General features: G+C 39.4%; 1 protein-coding gene across 4 annotated transcripts in view; it reads left to right on the forward strand.

Moving 5' to 3' along the window:
- The first annotated feature begins 335 nt into the window (after window positions 1–335).
- APC11 (anaphase-promoting complex/cyclosome 11) overlaps window positions 336–26493 on the forward strand; it is a 148234-nt gene continuing 122076 nt past the window's right edge. For 3 of the 4 annotated variants that reach the window (XM_089412340.1, XM_089412341.1, XM_089412342.1), the window contains exon 1: window positions 356–510. The gene's annotated coding sequence lies outside the window, so the exon portion shown is untranslated. Of the gene's footprint in view, window positions 511–26493 lie in introns of all 4 variants that reach the window. The other variant, XM_089412343.1, reaches the window with a different exon arrangement.

Below are 26493 nucleotides of genomic sequence, written 5' to 3' on the forward strand. Positions count from 1 at the left end.
CCCTAGTTTGGTCGCCAAAAGATGTTGATGGGGAAGTTTTTAAGTTTCTCCTGTGTTGCACGGGTACCCGTACCCGGGGGTGGGGTTCTCGAACCCGTCCCGGGTTCCCGCACCCAAGTCCCGGATTCGGGTACGGGTTCTTCTCAGACGCACCCAGAAGAACCGGGTTCTTCAAAAAAAAAATTTGGGTTCTTAGCCTTTGACGGGTTCTTGGGTTCTTCGGGGTGCTTGGGTTCTTCGGGTTCTTCATTAAAAAACTAATGGGTTCTTCCATAAAAAAAAATATTTTTTTTTTTTAATTGAAACAATGAAATTTAAAAAATAATTTAAAACACCCTAAATCTTTAACGCAAATATCATTGTTTAAAAAATAAGTGATACGCTACACTCATTGTTCTTGGCGGCAGAGGTTCTTGGCGGCATACCAGTTTCGCAGCAGTGGGCAGCTTCAGCGTGGTGGACCGTGGGCAGCGTCCGGCAGCAGTGGGCAGTGGACCGTTGCAGTGGACGGTATTTACTATTTACAAGTTCTTTGTGGCCCGTGTTCTCTGTTTTCAGTATGGGGTTTCCGGTTTTCTGAATCGTTTTTAAAGAAACATCCTCTACATCTCGTCTCTATTTCTTCTCCTTTAAATGCAGTCAAGTCCACAGTTTTGAAATAAAAACATAGTTTTCCCTCCAATGTATGTTCGTGCTCACTCGTAGCTTGAATTCTTTCAATTGATTTTGTTTTTACCAGTGATGGAAAGCTCGTAGCTTGAATTCTTTCAATTGATTTTGTTTTTATTCCATGAACAGATATTTCATAAATTGAATTAGAAAACTGTGTGAAACATTCATTTGGGTTCAAAAACTTTTTATTATATATATATTATCGCTGTTATAGGGATGCCATTTTCTGCATATTTGAGCAGAACTTCTAACCGTTCTGGACAGTTGTACCAACATTCCCAATATTCCACATTACGTAAATTTGTGGTACATATCTGAAGCGTGTTCTGGTAATTATATATTCAATATCAGAGAGCGATATTAAATCTGAACTCTTTACAAGATATGGTATACCGTATCAAAAAGTTTACATCTGATTGTTTACTTGGAGCTGGCTGGTGTTTTTCTAATTCTAGCGAAGCAAAAAGTCTGCTAGGGAACTAGCCAGCATATGTTGCTTGAAAATTGTCCTTGAATGTATGGTGTGAGTCTATGAGCAAGTCCTAAGTATAATGATATGTTTAAGTTTTTATCTATTTGTTTAATGTTGACTACTTTGCTAAGGTGTGTTTCACTTGCAATTATTTCAGGTTATTTGTGTTCAGACACCTTTGTGTGAATTATTCCAGTGACCTTCCAACTGTTATTCTCAGTTGAGTTGTCTCCCTATTCCAGCTTTAGTGTCTTTGTAATCTTGGTCGCTTAGTCCCTGAGCTAGAATTCCTTTTATCAGCTCCCTGTTAGGACTTCACCATCCAAATTTTTAGTAATTTGTCTTTATTCACATCAATTTACAAACAGGCATAGGTTCTAAGTTCTAACACTGGGCACTGTGTCTCTTGAAAGTTGAGACAGAACAGGACTCTATCTTGGTTTTCTATTTACAAGATAGTGTCCCCTATCTACTTAGAGCTCCTAAGCTTCAGTACAGAGACAACGCTAAGAAATATAGGGTCACTGATATGAGGGGCCCACCTGAAATATTAAAAATTAAAATTTATGAAAGCTGAAGCATAAATCTTACCAGGCAAGTGAGATAATGGAACTAGGCCCAAGAGCTTCATGCATGAATTTAATGAGTGATTTGGGGAATTTGCAAGTTGATTTACAACAAAAGAAAATACTCAATAAGTTTTATGTACGGAACTAGTGTTGCGAACATCTCTATAACATCCCCATTTTATCTCAAAATCATGATTTTTTGGCCTAGCCAATGTTTGCTGTTTTTTATCAATATTTTTATGGTAACTTAATTTTGCCGATGTTTGCCGATTTTTATAGATATTTTCCCGATTTTTACAATTACTTGGTTTTCCGGACCCTTGCTGATTTTACCCCAATGCTGATGTTCGCAACATTGTACAGAACCAAAATAAAGTGTAGAAATACAATTTATATAAGATTTACAGTAAAAAAGCGAAATCTTGTGCAAATATAGACCATTTAACAGCAGAAAAGCAATTTGAAATTTGAAGTAAAAGAGTTATTAAACAGCCCTCCAGCAGTGTTTCGTAAGCCACAAGACTTCGCAAACACTGAAGAGATCTCCTGAAAATTTAACAGAAAACCAAATAAAATTTCAATGACAGACAACTGATGAAAAGATGAATAAACTATGAGAAGTATGCACTTAAATATGTGGCTGAAATGATTGATTTGTATTAAAAGTCTGTGAGTACAACTTTCTGTTAAGCGATTTTCTGTGAAAACTTTTGGTTACAGCTTAATTCGAAATGTTTACAATGTCAAGAAATCATATATAAACATTCAGAGAAGCAGAATGATATGAAACAGCTACAAGAAATCCTTTTGGGCAGCCTAATATAATTAAGTCTGCGAGCTTTGTGTGCAAAATCAGTGTCTATTGCATTAGCTCAAAAAACCAGACCTTCTATCAGCAAATTCTAATTGTAGAAAATCAATATTACCTGAAAAATACTCAACAGAATGAAATGGATCTGTCTTTCTACCCTGTCTCTCCTTAGAATAAGTCTGCTACCACCAACAGATTAGCTTCTTGAACTCACAGGATGTTAATCAGAGGAATAGATGACAACTAATAAAACTTGTGCATACCTCTCCTTACAGTCTATTCTCTTTTTCCTTCCTAGGCTCCTTTCCCTTTTGTATGCCTTTGGTATAGTTGGGAAGTTTAACTGTTTGGAAAGATTGTTATTGATTTATTTTAATTAAATTTTTTTATTATACAGGAAAGGAGTGTTCTAAAGGACAAGTTAAATTTAATTTAACTCTTTATAATGTTTGGTAGGTGAGCCCCCTCTCATCTACAAATGATTTACTTTAAACTACTGACATTAATATGGAAAATACCCTCTTTATTATTCTCATCATATGTGTCATCAACCAAGAACATATACATATCTCTTGAGCAAATCATATAGCACCCATGGCTGATAAAAAATGAAACTGAAATAATAACATGCTTCTTATGCCTCCCAACTTTTGCCATAATGATGCATTATCATCATATAAAATCTGCCATGACATTCCCATGTATCTCCCATCAGAATGCATGCAGATGACTATAGCAAATCAGCACATGAAAATGTAATAAGTTCTAAACATCAGCAGATATCCTCAAAAAAGTAGCATGTAATGCTGTAAAAAATTCCAAAATGTAACGCTATCAACAAAATCAACCTGCTGTAATGATACTATGTAAAAAGGGTCTGAAAGTATGTCAAGTATGAAAATCGAAGTGCTGCAAACAAAACTGTAAACTGCCTGAAAACTGAAAATGTATAAACTAGCAACCATCCATCATCCTGAAAGTAACCAAAAACCTTATTTTATTATGAGATGCCACCTTCCTCTTGTCACTATTCTACTTGCTAATTTTTTCTCAGCGTGCTGATCATGATGAACCTGTGATGTTGACTTGGTCCTTTACAATTTACTTGCAACACTCTTGATCCTTTTTCTTTGGAAACTTTACTTTCTTTTAGTGATTGACCTTTTTCAATATTCACTTTGCCCCAACGGCTAGTTTTGACCTCCCAAACGACAAAATAGACCTCACACTTGTGGGTCAACCCCTTGATTGGATGGGCCATATGCTAGATCTTCAATGCCTTGCACATTTGGGGAATTTGGCACATGGGTTTTACCTTGAATAATTTGTATGATTTGGCCCACACATGCCACAAAAGAGGGCATGAATGCCTTTTCCTTGGAATATGTGTTTGATGCCTTCACTTTTTGACAAAATTGTAAGCCGTAGCCTATTTGTTCTATGTTTTGGAGGTTTTCCATGCTTATTTTCTGGTTAAATTTGATCAAAATCTGGCAGGAATTTTTTGGAATCACAAGTTTGATCAAAGAACTCTGCACAATTTCAGTGTTCTAGGGGTTTTTCAAGGTGTTGAATGCATATATGCATTCAAAATCAGATTTTAAATAACAAAAAAATATGATCTGACCAAAAATTGTTTTGTCGGATTCCGACTAAAATCTCCAAAACATAGAATATTTAGACAAAGCCAAATTGTATTTGGCATGTCAATTATACATTATTATGAGCCTTTGTTGACTTTTTGACCCTAGGACTTTGTGCATTGGGATCAATGAATTGCCTTGGGAAATGTGAAATGTTGTGAAATGCGACACTGCGATTTTGAGAATTGTAAGTGAATATTGCACCAAGGCCAAAGGGATGCGTATAAACTTTATGACACATGACCATGTGGATAAAACATGGGTGTGCTCAAGACATCGGCTGGATTGGTTTTGCATAGTGCAATCACTCCTACCAAACCCATGGTTTTTCTAAACTACATGTCCAAGCAAGTCCATCCTATGTTGAAAATCGACAGCTCAGGGATGAATTTCCTTAAACTAAAATCTCATTTCTGACAATTTTGGAGTGACTTTCTAAAAATAGAAAGTCATGTCTAGCATTTCAAGTATGACTTTTTTCCAAAAATAGTAAATCACCTTGGATCAATTGGTAATCAAGTATAGTTGATGGAAAATTACTTAACTTATCATTAATCAATTCTAATAGTTAAATCTTGACTTAATCATCAATATTATTATTATTACTATTATTCTTTATGATACTATTATATTATTATTAAAGGAGATTCATGTCTCTCAATCATGTCATATGTAACTCCCCTCAATTAATGCATATGTTACTCTCTCCCACTTAATGGATACGTTACACTATCTTTTGCACTCATTAAAAGAATGGCATATTCCTCTTACACACTCATTAAAGCATGTCATAAAAGATTCCTCTTACGCACTCCTTAGTGCATATGCTACATGCCCTCCTTTATGGCATAATTTACTAAGGTATGCGTTGATCTCCTTTATGACATAATTTTCTAAGGCATGCGTTGATCTCCTTTATGACATAAGTTACTAAGGCATTCGCACCTCCTTAATGGCATGAGCTACAAAGTCATGCGTACGTCCTTAATGCCATGAGTTATAGAGGCATGTGTACCTCCCCAAATGGCATAACTCCTCCTCAAGGCATGCGGATTGCTCCTTCACGACCAAAATTTGTTGCTTCTTCTATATATATGTATCTCATATCATCTTATTCTCACTAGTGCATTGTGAAAGAAGAATTCAAACTTGAGAGAGAGAGTTGGAGGGACTTGAAGAAGATTGTGTGAGAGAGAGAGAGAGAGAGAGAGAGAGAGAGACTTGGAGAGTAAGAGCAGAACTTGAAGGTTGATTTAGTGCTTGCATCAGCGTTTACTACTAGTGATCTTCATGCTACAACTTGTTCATATTTGGGTGAACTTACTCATTCTCTTGATCTCTCATTGTATTTTGTATCTCTATTGAACAAATGATATCTAATAAAAGAAGAATTTGGTTGGGTTTTCCCCTTGTGGGTTTTGCCTTGGTCATTGGACCTAAATTCTCTATGCCTTATCTTGTTCTTGGTTGTCTTCAATTGTGCATTTGGTTTATGTTCTATCTACAATTGCTTAACTAATATTGCAACAAAAAGAAGGTTTCAAATAAGTAAATGTTATAGCGTAGAACATTAGAATTTCAACATCCTAAGTTCTCCAATCTTATCCAAGATGAAAGGATCTAAGGGTGGAGTCTAAAAGGATCGAACATGGCCAACCATAATAGGTCAAGGATACCATAACACATAACACCACATGGATTACAAGGATTAGCATTCTTTGGACTTACAATGGTGTTGCCCAAAGAAAAATGGCTATAGATATCCCTGCTGAAACGAGGGGTAATAAAACCCATGCAAACATACTGAGCAACTAATTCACCACATCAAAGAGCAATAACTAACCAATAATACTTGGGGAAATTCTTAGTTGATAGGTATCTCTCTCCGTAATATGTTAAATCCAATGTGCGAGCAATGCTATGCAAGATCCTCAAACGCCCCTCAAACACCACATGTGCTAAATATAAGGCTCCAAACAAGAGATAATGATGCCATTCAAGAAGATAATGCACATCATCTAACCATGATATTGCAATAATAAATCATTGCATATAATATCTAAGGTAAGATGCTCCAAGTTGGGGGGTAATAAGCAAACTATTGTGCAATACAATGCTCCTACTCAAGACACCTTAGAAGTTAGCACCCACCCAAAGGTTGTCGAAAAAGTCACAAGGGAAATGTTGAGGAAAATGTGTGCACAAACCATAATACCCCCTCAATAATCCATGAATCTTGATCAAATAATCTTGCATCTATATGTCCATTGTCAAGATAATGCCAACTGGTAGACAATGTCTAATATCTATGCATCTAAACAAGATATGGCAAAAGGCCACAATATTGCACAACTGTCTTAAGTAGGTCTTTAGTTGGATCAACTAGCTCATGTTATATGAAGGGGCAACATGGTGAAATCAGATATGAAGAAATGATGTATTATTGGCTATTCATTCAATAATAAAGCTGTTCTTTTTCTACTTTATGTAGGGTTTCAAATTATGGTTGTTCCTATCTTGTTCATGGTTGTAGGTTATTATTTGCCATAATTTATTGATTATGATGATGCATTTTATCTAAAGGCTCTCATTTGTTATTGCATTAAATAAGGTGCATTGTTGATGGCTTAATTACATCTTCTCCATCATATGCCAACCCTTTTGTTCTTTGTTTTGAATTGATTGCCTAATTAAATAGGCATTAGCCACAATAAAATCCAACATCCCTTTTTTTCTTAAGAATATCTTTAAAACAATTTTTGCTAGGGTTTCCTCCACTATGTTGGAAAATAATTGGCTTAAAGTAAGAGGGAGAGTTATTGTGGTGACAATGGACAACCTTACCACGTGCCCTTGGGTTGCACTTTGTTTAGGGACTTGAATTTCTTTGAGCATAGGGTTGGGAGGTAACAAATTTAAAGAACCAAAATCTAAAGTGGCTTGAAACATGTTGGCTTAGGGATGCTATAAAAGCAATTTGAAAAGTGAGTAGCAATCTCCTACGCTATTCTTGGCCTCCCAAGGGTTCTACAATATGATTTATTCATATGTGTGTTTGAAAAAATGCCAAACACAGGAAAAAAATTAGAAGTTTGTAGTGTAGACTTTGGTTATCAGAATCCGAATGGAACTGGTTGAACAAGCTAGTTTGACTGTTTTGAGGCCCTAATTGATCCAACTAGTGGCAGAGAACCAAAGACGACTGGTTCAATCCTGAACTGGGCGTTTTTTTACCGAAGTAGTCAGTTTGGTACAAAACTGGCCGATTTACTGTGCAATGCAACTAAGAAACCTCAAAACTTAATTTTTTAAAACAATAATTTATGAGTGGTGCAGAGTAATATTCAACAGTGGGGCCTTACTAGGAAAAGGAAGATACCCTTTACTTAAATTTATAAGTTATAACACTGCGTTTAATTGTTTTAGGATGTTTGATAGTGGTTCCAACCTCATTCGATTTCTTAAGGAGGAAGTAGAATTTTAGATCCCACTTAAAATCCAACAGACTTAATGTTTTTCAAGGTATCAGTATTGGAGGGATTGCAATGCTTCCATTGGATTCTATCATGTGTGAGGGTTTTTGAGAAATCTAGGGCATCATATGGATTAGGTTTTTTTAGTTAGATTTCTCTTAGACTTTGACATTTTCTTGTGACTGCTCTTTTCTTCTTATTAGTTCTTTAAATTCATTATGTTCCTTTCATCAAGACAAATGCCAAACAATGAAGATCACAACAAGAGACACAAGATGTAGGCACTCAACCAGGGCAAAACCCCTATCTAGCGGAAAACCTAGTCCAACTTTTCCACTAGTATATTTAAATCAAGATGAGACGATCCAAAATCCTTTAGACCTAGACAAAGATCTCCTCCAATCACCAAGTCAACCCTTCCTTCCAGTAGATGATCTTTGCCAAAGTCTCCAAGTGTCAGCTTCTCAGACGCAGCTTCAATCCAAAATTTTGGCCCTTAGCTATAGAATTTCGGACTTGCAATTGATTCAGAAATTTGGCCCCAATGTCAGTGCAGTAACTTTGCACGTGTGAGAGAGAGATGCCCAAAAACTCGATTTTTGTCTTCCCCAACTTCTTCCTTCTTCTCCTCAAATTCACTCTTCTTTTTTTCCTCTTTCTCTTGTAGATTGAACTTGTTGAGTGTGTGTCTCAAATGAGTCGAGCTGCCTTTCTATATGTACTCCTTCTTGTAGGAATTTACAGGGTAAGTTCCTCAGACAGAACACCAAAAGGACACCGCTCACAACCAGAGCGCAGATCAATACACCAGTATTTTGACGTGGTTAAAACCCTCAAAGAGGGAAACAGTCCACGGCCTGAGCCAACGTGGCCACTTTAGGCAATTTATTAATAAAAGAATGAAAATTTACATATGTTTCTCTCATGCACGGATTACCCTACAAATGACCCTCCATGCGCTTTAAATAGAACTCATGGACCAATCGGGTGTCAAGCCACGGATCAAGTGTCGGTAATACCGAGGAGAGAATGAACCGTCGGATCACTACATATCGTGACCGTCAGATTGTAAGTTACAAAATGTACAGCGGTAAAGAAACACACTTTACCTAACTCTATACCTAACTCTATACTAGACCAAGTTGTACTTAACTATTTCCTATGTGTCATAATATCCTAACATCCCCCCTTAAGAACAACTTGGGATAGGATTGAAGGATTTACAAATATGACACAATAGGAGAAGGAAGGAGGCACTAGAGCCTATCCCCCCTTAGTGACAACTTCCTGAACTCCAACCATAAATCGAAGTTTAGTGTACTTCGCCTCTGTGAGAGCCTTTGTGAAGATGTCTGCAACTTAATCATCTGTTGAACAATATTGCACTTCAAGAACATGGTCGTGAATGAGATTTCTGATGAAGTGCATGTGCAGTTCAATGTGTTTGCTGCGCTGATGTTGGACTGGATCTTTGCATAGCTGAATGGCACTTTGATTATCACACCAAAGTGTAGTCGGATGCTGCTGGGCAAAGCCAAACTCTGACAGGATCTGACGAAGCCACAAGGCTTCCTTACTAGCTTCTACGGCACCACGATACTCTGCTTCTGCTGATGAAAGAGAAATGGCACCTTGTTTCTTACAAGCCCATGTAATAGGTCCTGAACCAAGAGTGAAGACATAACCGGCAGTAGACTTCCGATCATCAGGGTCACCAGCCCAATCGGAATCAGTGAAACCAACCAATAGAGGAGCTGCTTCGGCACTGTAATGAATCCCAAACTGAACTGTACCTCGAACATAACGAAGTATTCTTTTAGCTGCTTTCCAATGACTTTCACATGGGTTTTGCATAAACCGAGCAACAAGACCAACAGTAAAGGAAAGGTCAGGACGAGTATGAGTTAGATACAAGAGTTTTCCTACAAGTTGACGGTATAATGTAGCATCAACTTCAGGAGAAGTACAAGTGACTGAAAGTTTGACTCCATACTGAAAGGGAGAAGGGGCTGGCTTACAGTCTTCCATGTGAAAATGACGTAGAATATCACAAGCATACTTGGACTGGGAAAGGGAAATACCCTCCTTGGATTGCAAGACTTGAAGACCGAGAAAATAGTGTAAGTGTCCTAAGTCTGTCATTTCAAATTTCCTTTTAAGGCTAGACTTCACATGGTTTATAAGGTTGGGATCACTACCAGTAAGGATAAGATCATCAACATAAAGAACAAGGATGATAAGAGAGTTGCCCACTTTCCTGGTGTAGACAGTATTGTCAGAATGACACCTAGAAAAGCCAGATTCTAAAAGAAAGCTATCCATTTTGGCATACCAAGCCCGAGGAGCTTGCTTGAGACCATAAAGGGATTTCTTAAGTCGACATACAAGGCTGGAGTCTGTTTGTATGAAGCCAATGGGTTGTTCCATATAGATTTCTTCATGCAAGTCCCCATGCAAGAAGGCAGATTTAACATCCATCTGATGGACTTCCCATTTGAAAGAGGCAGCAAGGGAAAGAACAAGGCGGATAGAGTTCATTTTGGCAACAGGGGAGAAGGTTTCAGTGTAGTCAATGCCTTCAACCTGTGAAAAACCTTTAGCAACAAGACGAGCTTTATGTTTATCAACTTTCCCATCTGGTCCATACTTGGTTCTGTAAACCCATTTGCATCTAACAAGTTTTCGTCCCTTTGGTAGAGGAACAAGATCCCATGTATCATTTGCCAATAATGAATGATATTCTTCATTCATAGCTGCTTCCCAATCTGGATGGCCTGAAGCTTCTGCAAAGGTGTCAGGATCATAATTTACTGGAGCTTGAGCCAGTAAAGAAGAGGCTCTCTCGAACTGAGAACGTGTACGTCGCTGATCTGTAGGATCACCGGCAAGATCACCTGCTGCATCTCGAGTAGCACGAACCCATTTTGGAAGCTCAGGAGCTGAAGGAGGATCCTGAGATGGTGGGGGAGGATTGTCATCCTCACTTTCATCATCTGAAGAAGAAATGTTTTCAAAAGTAGAAGAGATAGGGAGAGGTGGCACAACCGCCGGACTAGGCTCGCAGGCCGATATATTTTCATCAAATTTTACATCTCTTCTAATGATAGCATTTTTGGACTTAAATGGAATAAGTCTATAGCCTTTGACATCTTCAGAATATCCAACAAAAGTACATTTTTCACTCTTAGGTTCTAAAGCTTTATGCTTTTCATCTGGAATATGGGCCCACGCTTCACTTCCAAAAACACGAAAGTGACTTACATCTGGTTTGATTGAGCTCCATGCTTCTTCTGGAGTGATATTCTTTAAAGCCTTAGTAGGAGTGCGATTTATTATGTAATTTGCACAGTTAATTGCTTCTGCCCAAAAACTAAGACCAAGTCCTTTAGATTGTAGCATACAATTAGCCATTTCCTTTAAGGTGCGATTCTTCCTTTCAGCTACACCATTTTGTTGTGGAGTATATGGAACAGTATGTTGCATTTGAATTCCATTCTCGGTGCAATAGTTGATGAATGTGTTTTTAACATATTCTCCGCCATTATCAGATCTTAACTTAAGAATTTGATGTCCAGATTGTTTTTCAACAAAGGCTTTGAAGGCCAAGAATGTGTTAAATACTTCACTCTTGAGTTTTAAGAAGTATACCCAAGTGCGTCTGGAGAAATCATCAATGAAAGTTAAGAAATACTTGCAGCCAGAGAATGAAACAACAGGAAGTGGACCACATAAATCACTATGCACAAGCTGTAAAGGGGCTGAGGCGTGCCAAGAGGCACGTTTTTCAAAACTTTCCCGATGATGTTTTTCGAGTACACATCCGGAACAAACACCATTTCTGCAAGATACCATAGGAAGACCTGTCACCATATTTTCTTTACATAGATGCTGAAGGGAGCGATAGTTTAAGTGACCAAATCGCTCATGCCAAAGTTTGCTCACTTCATCGTTATGAGCAACAAATACTGAGGGAAGATTTGATGACCCAAAGTTGTGAAACTTATACAACCTTGTAGAATCATCAGCAATGCCAGTAGCCAAAATCTGTTTAGGATCTCTTAAGTCCTTGATTACAACATCATGAGGTGAAAATTCAACAATTTTACCTTCACCTGAATGAGTTATCTGATATACAGATAGAAGGTTGCAGGATAAGGTTGGAACACATAATACATCATTAAACTGACCATTGTCTAGATGAACAGTTCCAGTCCCTACAACATTAAGAGATCTATCATCACCAACATATATATTTTTGGTGTTACAATTATTTAAAGAAGAAAACATGGCTTTGTTTTTGGCCATGTGATAAGAAGCTCCAGAATCAATGAGCCACTCATGAGAATGAGAAGAAGAAGATACATTTAATGCATAGCCAGACCGAGATGCTTGACAACCACATGCAGAAAGTGCCATTCCTGAAGATGAAGTTGAAGTTGAAGATTGCCCCAAATGGATGTTATGCTTCTTCATTGCTGCTTCCAAGGCTTCCATCTTCTTAAAGCATTTTGATTCTAAGTGGCCATCTCGATTACAAAAATTGCAATGTCTATCAGTCTTCTTCCCTTTGTTTTTATTTGTCTTATCATTTTGCTGAAATGATTTTTCATTTTGGAGCTGAAATTGCTTAGGACCCTTGTTTGGTTTAGGACCATTCTTTTTAGGATATGACTTCTTAGGATTCTTTGAATTTGGTTGCTGCTGGGCGGCTAATGCTTTCTTGGAAGAGTTTCCAAGATTAAGAAGACCAAGGTGTAAGAGTTTTTCTTGTTCTCTTATTAAAGAATCACAAAAAGAGTCAAAGGAAGGGGACTTGTAGTCTGTTCCTTGAGAAATGAAGGCTTCTCTTGTAGAATGGAAGGTGGAAACAAACACAGAGTAGGCTGGTCCCAACTTTGTAAGAATGGAATAGATAAGGTTACTATCTTCTTTCTTAACTTTAACACCTTCCAAAAGATATCTAAGGGTCTTGAACTTGGACAAGAAATCTTCAATGCAAGAAAAATTATTAGGGTCCAATGTAAGCAACTCATTTTCAAGTTGATATGCTCTAATTTCATTTTTAATCCCAAAAACTTTATTGATTTGTTTCATTGCTTCATCAGAAGTATCAATTTCTGCAATATGGAATCTAAGATCTGGAGAAATAGACATCCCTATCAATCCACGTGCTTGATCTTGCCTATTTTCCCATTTAGCAGCCTTATCTTCATCCTTCGGTTTCTTTTCTTGGCCTGAGGCTATTCTGTAGAGACCTTTACTTCTAAGTAAATCCTCAATGTAAGCCAACCATTGGAAGTAGTTGGTGCTGTCAATGGGTAACTTGGTATTGACTTTCAATTTCAATGGAAACTGAAGCTAAAGATGCTGAAAATAAGTGCTCCAATGGATAGATCTCGAAAAATTATGCTGGTTTAAAAAAAACGGCTTTCGGATGAAGAAGTTATGGCTTTTTGAAAAAAAGTTGTTGAAGTTGTCGACGAAGTGCGGGAATGTGCGGAAATGAAAAAGTCCGCCCCCACAAAATGGAGACTTGAACCCAAGATCTCTACTCTCTTAAAATAGTTTTGAACCAATTGATCTATACAAAAAATTTGAGAGAGAGAGAGAAAGACAGGGGGGGGGGGTGCTTTGGGTTGCGTGCTTGCCTTGAGAAAGCTCTTTTTCCCTACAAAACAAAAAGCACAAAACCCAACACGGACATGCAAAGAAAACGAACCTTATGGCTCGAAGTTAGCTTTAGCCGAAAAACTAAATATTTTCAAAAATGAACCTTGCGGCTCAAAGTTAGCTTTGGCCGGAAACTAAATATTTTCCTCAATGTTTCTGATTTTCTGAGATCACCCTAAGGCGCAGGGAAAAGAGCATACGCATGAGAAAAATCCTTCCTTTCTGTTTCTGATTTTCCCAGATCGCACAGAGTCGCAGGGCAAAGAGCATACGCAGAAATGAAAGGTATAGATCCGGTAATAAAAAAAGCTAAATAAACCGAAACCGAAATAAACAGAGAGAAAATAACAGTAAACTGCAAATAAACATTGTATACCTTCAGATCTTAAAAATGACGCAGCTAGGGCTACCGGAAACCTTTTCGCGTGAAACGAAAGGGGTTCCTCACTGGAACAGATGCTCCCAACACAACAGAGCAGTCCTCTCGGCCCGAAAGCAGTCAGAAACAGCAGATCTAGGAAACAACAGTCGGATGCAGTTCTACTGGCTTCAGATTTGGATCACCAACGGACGCGGCCCTCAAATAGCTCTGATACCATGTAGGAATTTACAGGGTAAGTTCCTCAGACAGAACCCAAAAGGACACCGCTCACAACCAGATCGCAGATCAATACACCAGTGTTTTGACGTGGTTAAAACCCTCAAAGAGGGAAATAGTCCACGGCCTGAGCCAACGCGGCCACTTCAGGCAATTTATTAATAAAAGAATGAAAATTTACATATGTTTCTCTCATGCACGGATTACCCTACAAATGACCCTCCATGCGCTTTAAATAGAACTCATGGACCAATCGGGTGTCAAGCCACGGATCAAGTGTCGGTAATACCGAGGAGAGAATGAACCGTCGGATCACTACATATCGTGACCGTCGGATTGTAAGTTACAAAATGTACAACGGTAAAGAAACACACTTTACCTAACTCTATACCTAACTCTATTATAGACCAAGTTGTACTTAACTATTTCCTATGTGTCGGAATATCCTAACACTTCTGTTGGGTCGAATAGCCCTAATCCAGGCTGACTTTATGAGGACAGGGCCGCCTTGGTGTGGAGGTGACAAATGACACTTTTGACTCAAAATTAATTCTTTTTACATGATAAAAAAACCCAAGAAGGGTCTAATAAAAATGAAAACGATTCTATTGACTCATGACAAAAGCTAGAAGCCTTCAATGGAGACTTTGAATTAGAAAATAAATAAAAGAGCATGAAACCCATGCTTCAATAATATTTTTCTTTTACAATAAATCTTTCTTTTGACAAATACAATTATGAAGACCGACACTAGTTACATTCTTCAACACTCCTTTTAATTAGGGAGGTATTCATAATTACATATATACAGAAGTACATGGAAGATCTCAAAATGATATACTCTATGAAGAGTCACAACACACACAATGCTACAAGTTAGATACTTGACCAGGGTATCTAACTGGGTGGGACTTAGGTGTGTTCCAAGCTTCAACCTTTATAGGTACCATCAAGCTTTTGCTCTAACACCAACCTAGGGATCTAGGTGCGTATCCAAGGTCAGAGATCTAAGACCAATGCCACCCTCCCTACTTCAGGATCTAGACATCATCATTGGCCGGCCAAATGTCCTCCCAAGAATCTCGTCACCCTAAGATGCTTCATCTCTCCTTATCAATTAAACAAGATATATCCACCAATCCAAGCATGCTTCAAACATTCAACCTTCTTATGGAGATTTGCACAAACACAACCCCAATTAGTAATAAACTTTCAGTATACATATTTAACACAAACCTTCAGGGTTCTTAATCATTTTGATGCTGCTTAGATCATCATCATACATATCAAACGCATTTACTTGGAAGCTTTACTTCAACTTTTCAGCAACACCAAACTCAACCTTAGCACTTTCTTCCAAAAACATCCAAGTTTTACTCACAACTTTATCAATCACGAATAGCGACTAGTATTGCTTCAACTATTCTCCGATTTCAAACATGCCTAATGCCCTTTTCATCAGGTCATTCACTTCTCTTCAAGCTCCCTCTCAATTGGGGAGACATACACTTTCCTTTATCCAAGTAATTAAAGGACAAGTTCATTAACTATTTTATTCTTCTAGTCACATGGGCTCTTCCTTTTTGCATCAACAATTCATCAGAGAATTCAGGCCTTCCAAAACTTCATCATTCCTTCACATGGTAACATGGTCATGTCATCAAAGTTCTCACAACTTCCTCTTACCATCATGCTTCACATCGTCATCAAATTATAATCAAATATGAGGTAAGCATCTTCATCATCTTGAAGACTATGTACCTATAAACCTTAACAAGAAGTACAACCAAAAGCATGAAGCATGTCATTATAATAAGAGCATAATAAATCACATTTTAGAATTCAAGACCTAAACTTACGTAGGTTTTATCAATCAATAAATTCATCCATTAGACTTCTTGTAGCAACATTTACTAGGGTATTGTCACAAACTATATATTTCATCATTAAAGCAAAATCATATCAATATTTGAAAACATTATACTTCTAGGGTTTCATTATCATGCCTTGGAATATCAATATCTACTAGGGTTTTGTTACAAGCCCTAGATTTCAAAAACTAAATCATGAATATCAACAATCAAGTTAGCAGACCAGCGTTTCATCTCCAGGGTTCCATTATTATTTCTTAGGGATTTATATCATGCTCATATTAGGGTTTTATTGTAAACCGTAGACTCAAACATCAAACCCCAAAATTAGATATACAATAATTTTGACCAGCTAGGGATTCAATTATACAAAAGCATGTATACCCAAAGATCTATTTCTAGGATTCTATATTGATTTTTTTCCTAAGGAAAAATCGTAATCTTTCATTAATTTTGAAAAATTACATATAATAGATGCTTTACAGCGTATGCATCATTGACTCTTAGTCATATCTGTGTGTACATGTCACAAAAGTTTTCAAGTCCAGTTCTGATATGGCCGAAAATAGCAAAACATAATCACCACACAGGGTTGATATCATGAAAGGGCCTGAAATGTATTTTAAAAAACTGTGATATCTACAATATATACACCACGCAGGGTGTTCTCATAAGCTATATTTTGTAAATAAAACTATGATATATACAATGTAAATCATAACTGAGCACTTTCAACAAAAATTAGGGTCCATCTACCCTATGATATGCCTGATCTATATATGGCCTGTGATATTATTGGTGCTGTACAGTACCCCTCTGCTCTTGAATCATCCACTGACCTCTGGGTAGTAGTGTGGCCTCGTTGGAAAACCCGTCAGTGTTGTTGTTATCCTCCCTGTCAATATGATGACATATGATGGAATTAAAATGTGTTTTGAATATGTTCACTTCATCCAAAATATTTCTAAGTGTGTGTGCATGGTAGATAGTGATATTATTGAACCAATTTATAATGATTTTGGAATCCCCGAATATCTGTAGATCGCTGCATTCATGGCTTAGAGAAAAACGCAATAAATGGCGAAGGGTGATAAGTTCGACATAATTGTTTGTCCCTTCTCCAAGTCCCATCTTGACCCTAAAATGATGTTGGTCAGAGAGGTATAATAGAAATCCTCCCCCACACCCATGTTCTTGTGCGACACCGTAAAAAAAGCCCAGGAGATGGATTGATCTATGGGGTCGGGTGCAATTGGTCTTCTGGGGCAAGGCAAAGTAAATGCAGGGAGCTCATGATATGTGGAGATAATCTTTTCAGTGATAAACTGCCATCTGACAACACCGTCTTCAAAAATTATTCTATTCCGTGTCAGCCAAATAGACTAGCAAATGACTAGAGGAAGACAAATCAGATTTGATCTAGAATGTGAGCTGCGCCAATTTTTCCAAGCTTGGCTGATGTTTTCCCCTTCCCATCTACCAGTGATCTGTATCTCCGCTGCGATGGACGTCCATAGATTGAACGTGGCATCACATTTAAAAAAAAAGATCAGTTGATTCGGATGCTTGCTTACAAAGAACACACCAGTGTGGTCTGTAAATGGCTCTGTGAGTTAAGAATTCCCCAGTGGGGACTTTATTGCTAAGTACACACCAGAAAAAGGGCTTTGTACGCGGAGGGGATTTTAACTGCCAGATATCCCTCCACCAATCTTGTGCATTCTCTGGCTGTCTGTAATTTATCAGTCCGAGGTAAACCTGCCTTTGGGGTGTATGTACCATTTTCCGCAAGGCACCACATAATTTCATCCGGTCCCTCCTTAATTCTGATTGGGATTCCATCATTGCCACAATATAATTATTCCATATTTGGTGCCAATGAGGAGGTATATTCAGCTCATGTACAGATCTCCAGGCCTGTGCAAACATGGTGGTATTATCTTGATCAACAATATGAGCAATGACACACATATTTCTCTGATTAAGATGGAGGATTAATTCTCTCGGAAGCTAGTATTGCCCTCCTCCCCCTGTCCATGGATCTAGACCGATGCACGCTTTTGTGCCATCATTTATCTGCCATGCCAAATTGTTGCGAATGTGCGGGAGAGAATGAAGCAGAGCTTTCCATACCCCGACGAAATACCAGTTTTTGTCCATCGCGACAGCCTAACCCAGTCCATCATTTGAAGAGGCCAAATGTATTTGTGGTATGTAATAGAGGTCCAAAGGTTCTGATTGGTGAGGAGAGTCCATCCCATTTTTGCAGCAAGTGCTTGTGCAAATAGGGGTAAATCTTTTAGTCCCCACCCTCCCCATTTTTTTGAGTAAGGCAATCTTGTTCCAACTAACCCAGGCGAAATTTCTCTTATCCTGTTGGCCATTCCAAAGATATTTGCTGCAAATCTGTTGAAGACGAGCAAGGATGCTTCTGGGAATCCAGGCAAGAGCCATCCAGAAAACAGGGGTGGCCTCCAAAACTGATTTTATAAGCACTAATCTTCCTGCTCTGGATAAGAAACGATGACACCAATTTGTTAACCTTTTCTCCAATTTGATGACCAACCAAATCCAATCGGCAATTTTTTGGCCCAGGGGTTTGATCCAAAACCCCAGGTATTTGAATCCATGGTCAAGTGGGAGAATGCAGTATGGGAAATGCTGTTGAGCATATCGGGATTCATTGATGGATGTGTGAGCTAAAGTAATGGTGGATTTTCCATGGTTAGCCATCATACTAGTAGCCCGGGAGAAAAGGGATAGAAGATTGTCAAAAGAAACAGAGTCTCGAATGCTACCATCCAGAAAAATAAGGACATCATCGACAAATAGGAGATGTGTGAGGTTGCACTGATTGTTTATTTTCAAACCAAATAGTCTGCCATTACTCTTTTCATGTGCAATTAGTCGACTGAGTCCTTCAATGACAATGAGAAAGAGGAGGGGGGATAGAGGACAACCCTGTCTGAGTCCCCTTTCGGCATGAAAGAAATGGGAAGTAGAGTCATTTATGAGGACATTGAAGGTAGATGTTGATATGCAAGACATGATCCAGGTGGTAAAAAGATGCGGGAATCCCAGGTGGATGAGAAGCATTTTAATGTAGAGCCAGCTAACACGATCAAAAGCTTTCGCCAGGTCTATCTTTAAAATGATGCTTTTAAGCTTTTTGGATCTAATAGAGTGTATGGCCTCTTGAGCAGTACCAATGGCTTCATGAATCTGTCGGTTCTCGAGAAAAGCGAACTGCTCAGGTGAAATATGATTTGAGAGGATGGGTCTGATCCTGTTGGCAATGATTTTGGAAATGATTTTGTAGAGACAATTACAAAGAGAGATGGGGCGAAAGTCGCTGAAGGATGATGGGGAATCAGTCTTGGGGATAAGGGCTATGAAGGTGGAATTAATGGCATCATATAATTTTCCGGTGGTCCTGCACTCCTCCACTACAATGAGTAGATCTTGACCCAAGAGATCATAAAAGGCCAGATAAAACTCAATAGACCACCCATCTGGCCCTGGGCTTTTGTCTTTTTTTAACCACTTTAGGGTCCCCTCCAGTTCAGCAAGTGTCAGTGGTGCATTGAGCTCCTTTGCCGCCTCATCATCTACAAACCAAGGGAAAAAGCCAACCACTTGAATAATCTCTGCTAGATTGGTCCCTTGGGGATCTTTGTAAAGATTTTGGAAGTGAGAGGTACCCAGGAGAGATAGCTTTTTGAAGGTGTCTGCCACACCTCCATCCGGTGTAGGAGGATTCTATGTTGATTATTACAAGGGTTTAGTCATAAAGTCTAATATACCAAACCCTAAGAAAAACTAGGGTTTCTAGACATCAACAACAGACCCTAAATGACTAAGGTTTTACTATAACATTCCTAAACATTAAGAGTATGATGTCAACAAGAGATCTGAACTTTATCAATAAACCCTAAGAAGATTAGGGTTTCATTATTAGCATACCCTAAGCATTGAAAGACTAGGGTTTTATCAAATCGAAATGACAAGAGATAGAATGATAAGGGTAGATTCAATCTAAGGGTTAATCACCCAAACAAGAATCCATATGATTCAAAATCCTAGACATGAAAGAGTTAGTAATATATAGCAAATTTCAAATTGATTGCTCCATGTAATATGAAGAAGATTTACTAGAAATCTTTATACATACCTTGAGTTACTCCTTTTACAGACTTGGTAAGTTTTCCTTAATGATAGAATCTTCATAGTTCATCTGCTTATTTGTCAACTTGTGCTTTAAGGATTTGATTTGCCAAGTCACCATTCTTAATATATCCTTGCAATATTTCTTGACAAGCATAATCAAAATATACAAGTACACTAGTGTGGTGATTAGGATTTCCATTACCTTTTAGTGAATGAATTCCTAGACGTTATTTAATTTCATTCTTGTCAATGATTGATATATATCTTAGACTATTTACAAATCCTAAACATTTGTTAGATGGAGACCAATTGAATGGGAGTGATTTCTATATTTAATAATCTTTGCCAATCATACAATCAACTAACCTTAAGATATCAAATTTAACAAATGAGCAAGTTATACATACATTAAGACATTTATACCTTTGTTTGATTCTCTACTGAGCTTATTGCTCCTTTTGTGAATTGTAGACATGATGTTTTTTTGTGAATAAGATAAAATATATTACTGTGGAAACTGACAGATTACATAATTTGGGTTGTGTGGGAGAGAGAGCTCGACACAAGACCCAATCAAAATCTCTGAAATAGCCATAGAACTGTCTTTTTTACAGAGCAACCCTAACAAAAGTGGGTTCTAAGTACAAAGGTGGAAACCGAGAGGAACCCTCTTTACAACATTCTCAAGACTGAGAGTATAGAAACCGAGAGAAGAGAAGAAAACTGTAGCGAGGCCGACCAAGCAAAAGTCATTTTTCTCTGCGACAAAATGCCCTTCGTGGGAGAAGAAAAACAAAAAGGAAGTTGATGAAGTCGCTTCTGGTTGATGGTTACCAGATCCTTGTCTAGACGAATGGGAGTCTCTTGAGAGCTTCCCTCCTGCTGCACAGTGGTGTTCTGTCGACTCGTGGAGGCCCCAACGACCTCTTTCTTGATGCTTGGGGATCCTTCAGCAGTCGAATGGACCTTCGTCATCGACTTCTTCTTGATAACTGTGTATTGCGGTGCATCCCGAGTAATGAATCTACAATGGTGGATGGCTTCGACATACATCACAAACTTCTCAGTGAGTCGGTCAATCTTTGTTTCCAGTGCCTTGGTGCGCTCCTCCTGCTCCTGCATTGCTAACCCCATGATGGTTTTCATTTGCCACCATGTTTCGATAGTTCGTACGTAGAGGTTTTCGTGTGCTCGGGTGAAGGCAGGGTCCAGAATCCAGGCAAAGTTGGCGTCGACTTCCTCAGTAGTGACCTCTCTACGGAGAACATTTGCTTGGGCTTCTAATTCGGTAATGCACTTCTGAGTTTCAGGATTTACCGTTGTCGCGTAGCATAGACCTGCGCGCCTTGAAGAGGTCTCCGCGTGAGTGGCGGGGAGCAAACCTAGGAATTGCCAGTGGAGGCTACGCAACTGCGCACACCTCCTCGATTGGAACCAGTGGTGGAGCAATTCTTCGGGGCCATGAGAGAAGCAGAAGGGCTAAGGAGTGAGGGGAACCAAAGTGCGAAGGACCAACGAAGAGGGATAAAGGCAGAGAGAAGAATGAGGGGGAGAAGGGGGAGGGGAAAATATATAGAAGCCGAGTGATGGAGGGAGGCTGGGAGCATGGAGAAGGGGTGGGAAGGGAAAGCATGCTAAGTTCTGAAGCATGGCAGTGGAGGAATGTCTGAGCAGAGAGGATGTGACTGGGAGGTGACAGTCACACAAGGGAGAGGGGAGGTGGCATCGTGGGCGCTAGAATTAGGCAAGCCAAGGATGAGTCTATGTGCGTGCGCCATCCACCTGTCCTTCCAACAGAACAGAGAATTGACCTTGAAATGATGAAGGGTACGCGAAAAATTATTGTTCGGTAGAGTGGTTATCTTCGTCATTGATTGATGCGCATTGTTGACAGAGTTCACCTTCCTCCAATTCCTGCCATGCTCGGGACTTCAGGCGTAGGGTACCAGCCGTACCCTCATTCGCCAGTCTGTCCGCGAGTTTATTTCCCTTCCTTCTGATTGCTTGAAAGTGGAGGCCTGCCATGCTGTCAATTCCTTGCTTGATCCGTTGTATTATTTTGTTTAGGCGCCAATTTTTCGAAATTTTGTCCACCTCAATGCCCTGCTGAAGTTTTTTGCCAATCTGAGTGGCCAGCGTGGAATCTCCTTCTACAATCAAAGGACTGCACTTTAGATTGTGCATTGTGGTGATGCCATTTTCGAGGGTATGAAGTTCGACGACATTGTTCATGGTTGAACCTATATTGCCCTCATATATCCAGATTATCTCTCCTTTAGAGTTTCTGAAGACTCCTCCAAAACCGGCTGGGTCCGGATTCCCCTTAGCTGTGCCGTTGTAGTTGAGCTTGAAAGTCCCTTCTTTGGCAGCCTCTAGGCGTTTTTACTTTATTTTCAAGCCTGCAGAGGGAGGTGACTTCGTGGACCTTGATCTAAAGGAGATCCAGCATTGAGAGAATTCTCTCTTCGAAGAAGGTGGGAGGGGATTTGACAGTCTGAGTGGGTAGAGAGGTCACTGTTTCCCAGATCGCACTTTTGATCTCTGAGATTATGATTTTCTCGTGGGTGGAGATGCCAAGAAAGATTCTTGCGTTGCGCTCCTTCCACGGATCCCAACAAATCAGACCATGAATTAAATTCCATGCGTGGTTAACCAGAGAATGTGAGGAGAAGACAAATCTCTAGTTTGAGATGGTACTTTGAATAGATGAGGGGTCTCGATCAGAGCTGTTGAAGACCAGAGAAATCCAATCCCATAAATTGGATGCAAATGGGCATACATTTAACAGATGATTGGGGGTTTCTTCTTCTTGCTGGTAGAGAGGGCATCTCGATGGGCCAATAAAGCCTTTTCTTCTTAGGTTATCCCACGTTAAAATCTTTCTATGCATGACTAACCATAGAAAGATAGATATTTTCGGCCAGTGCTTCCTGTTCTAGATTGTGTTCCACTACGGTTCTAGTTGAAGTTGATCTTGCTTGGCTATGTATTTGTAGGCTTCTTTTAAATTGAAATGTCCTGCTGAGTTTTCCGCCATCTGAGTTGATCCCTGACAGAGTCAAGGAGGATCTATCTTTTTTGAAGTTTTTATGAGAGGTCCGACCAGGCTTGGGGGTTCATATGGGGAGTCCAATCCTCTTGTTCCATCCAAATTCTCCATCTGTCCTTTTCGTCACTCTTTTTCCAGTACTGGCTAACTTTGATTTTTGATCTCGATGGTCCAATAAAGCCTTTTCTTCTTTGGTTGTCCCACGTTAAAATGTTTCTATGCATGACTAACCATAGAAAGATAGATATTTTCGGCCAGTGCTTCCTGTCCCAGATTGCGTTCCACTTCGGTTCTAGTTGAAGTTGATCTTGCTTGGCTATGTATTTGTAGGCTTCTTTTAAATTGAAGTGTCCTGCTGAGTTTTTCCCCCATTTGAGTTGATCCTCGACAGAGTCAAGGAGGATTTGTCTTTTTTTGAAGTTTTGATGAGAGGTCTGACTAGGCTTGGGGGTTCATATGGGGAGTCCAATCCTCTTGTTCCATCCAAATTCTCCATCTGTCCTTTTCGTCACTCATTTTCTAGTACTAGCTGACTTTGATCTTCCCTCTGTTTTGCATATCAGCCTTGATTTGGTGATAATGATCTTGATCAAGTTTCGACCTTTGTTGCCAGGCGTCCTCCCAGAAAAGAGCCTTGTTTCCGTTGCCTGTTTCCCAGAAACTATGATTTTGAATGACCATGCTTGGTTCCAGATGACTGAACCTTTGATATTTCCATTTAGCCTGATGATTTGCTCTTGCGAGAGGGAGGGGGTATACTTTGATTTCCATAGGATTCCCCAAGGGGAGTTGGGGTTTGCAATCCATCTCCATAAGTTTTTGGCTCCCAGGGCCTTTCCCAGGTTGTCTATGTCTCTAAGACCAAGGCCACCATCTTTTTTGGGCTTTCAATTCTTTTCCCATGTCGTTAGAGCCCATTTTTGTTTCGCCTCTGCACCTCTCCATAAGAAGTTCCTATGAAGGTTTTTGATTTTGTTTGAAATCACTTTTGGGGCTGCCAGAGCCAAGTACAAGTAGAGCGGGATGGCCTGTAAAACAGATTTGACTAGGATAAGATGGCTTGCCAAATTGAGAGATTTGAAGGTCCAGTTGGCAATTCTTTTCTCCATCTTGTTAATCAGGTTCTCCCAAGTGGCCCGGGAGAGAGGCCTGTCTGTAAGGGGAACACCAAGGTAAGTGGAGGGGAGGGTACTAATGGGAATGGCCAGGAGTTTGGCGATGTTCTTGCAAATGGGCGGCGAAGTGTTAAAGAAGAACAACTTGGATTTCATGGGGTTGATGGAGGTTCCAGATGCAGCAAAGAAGTTCGACATAATGGACATGAAAGAGGAGGCTTCTTTGATAGTTGGGAGGCCCATGAGAAGGGTATCATCCACAAATTGCTGGTGCGTTGATGGGGGAGTAGAGGCATGGCGCTGGAGACTTGAGACCTTATTATCTTGTAGGGCAACAAAGATAGAGCGGCTTAGCCCTTCAACGATTATAACAAAGAGGAAGGGAGAGATTGGATCCCCTTTGCCTGATACCCCTGAAAGGGTTAAAGGGTTCCGAAGGGGATCCATTCACGAGGATGGAGAAAAAGGCTCCCGACACCATAGCCATGATCCACTTGATGCTTTCTTTGTGGAACCCAAATGCTGCCAGGCCCTGTCTCATATAGTTCCAGCTAATTTTGCAAAGGCTTTGGTCATATCTAGCTGAATCATCATACCAAGATTTTTTTTGGGATTTAAGAGAGTGGATAAGCTCATGAATGTTAGGATATTCTGACACATAGGAAATAGTTAAGTATAACTTGGTCTAGTGTAGAGTTGGTAAAGTGTGTTTCTTTACTATGTACTTTTGTAACTTACAATACGACGATCATGATATGTAGTGATCCGACGGTTCATTCTCTCCTCGGTATTATCGACACTTGATTCGTGACAACACCTGATTGGTCCATGATCTCTATTCAAAGAGCATGGAGGGTCATTTGTAGGGCAACCATTCATGAGAGAAGCTTATGTAGATTTTCATTCTTTTATTAATAAATTACCTGAAGTGGCCGCGTTGGCTCAGGCTATGGACTGTTTCCCTCTTTGAGGGTTTTAACCACGTCAACAATACTGGTGTATTGATTTGTGATCTATTTGTGAGCAGTGTCCTTTGGTGTTCTGTCTGAGGAACTTACCCTGTAAATTCCTACATGGTATTAGAGCCAAACTTTTAGTCACTTGTACTTCCCCTAAAGTTGATGCTATCTTATATCGTCAACTTGTAGGAAAACTTTTGTATTTGGCCCATACTCGTCCTGGCTTTTCCTTTGTTGTTGGCCTTATTGCTCGGTTTATGCAAAACCCACATGAAAGTCATTGGAAATCAGCTAAAAGAATACTTCGTTATGTTCGAGGTACAGTTCAGTTTTGGATTCATTACAGTGCAGAAGCATGTCCTCTATTGGTTGGTTTCACTGATTCCGATTAGGCTGGTGACCCTGATGATCGGAAGTCTACTGTAGGTTATGTGTTCACTCTTGGTTCAGGACCTATTACACGGGCTTGTAAGAAACAAAGTGCCATTTCTCTTTCTTCAGCAGAAGCAAAATATCGTGGTGCTATAGAAGCTAGTAAAGAGGCCCTATGGCTTCGTCAGGACCTGTTAGAGTTTGGCTTTCAACAACAGCATTCGACTACACATTGGTGTGATAATGAAAGTACCATTCAACTATGCAAAGATCCAGTCCAACATCAGCGTAACAAACACATTGAACTGCACATGCACTTCATCAGAAAGCTCATTCATGACCATGTTCTTGAAGTGCAATATTGTTCAACAGATGATCAAGTTCCAAACATCTTGGGAAAGGCTCTCACAGAGGTGAAGTTTACTAAACTTCGATTTATGGTTGGAGTTTAGGAAGTTGTCACTAAGGGGGGATAGGCTCTAGTGCCTCCTTCCTTCTCCTATTGTGTCATATTTGTACGTCCTTCAATCCTATCCCAAGTTGTTCTTAAGGGGGATGTTAGGATATTCCAACACATAGGAAATAGTTAAGTATAACTTGGTCTAGTGTAGAGTTAGGTAAAATGTGTTTCTTTACTATGTACTTTTGTAACTTCCAATTCGACTATCACGATGTGTAGTGATCCGACGGTTCATTCTCTCCTCGGTATTACTGACACTTGATCCGTGGCTTAACACCCGATTGGTCCATGATCTCTATTTAAAGAGCATGCAGAGTCATTTGTAGGGTAACTGTTCATGAGAGAAGCTTATGTAAATTTTCATTATTTTATTAATAAATTGCCTGAAGTGGCCACGTTGGCTCAGGTCATGGACTGCTTCTCTCTTTGAGGGTCTTAACCATGTCAACAATACTGGTGTATTGATTTGTAATCTGTTTGTGAGCGGTGTCCTTTGGTGTTCTGTCTGAGGAACTTACCCTGTAAATTCCTACAATGAGAGAGGATGATGCTATCCATGATTTGCCTTCCTTCCACATAGCCATACTGTTGA

The sequence above is a fragment of the Pinus tabuliformis genome, chromosome 3_1, assembly GCF_031772625.1.
Source record: "Pinus tabuliformis cultivar Carrire ecotype Pingquan chromosome 3_1, CPIR1, whole genome shotgun sequence".
Taxonomy (NCBI): domain Eukaryota; kingdom Viridiplantae; phylum Streptophyta; class Pinopsida; order Pinales; family Pinaceae; genus Pinus; species Pinus tabuliformis.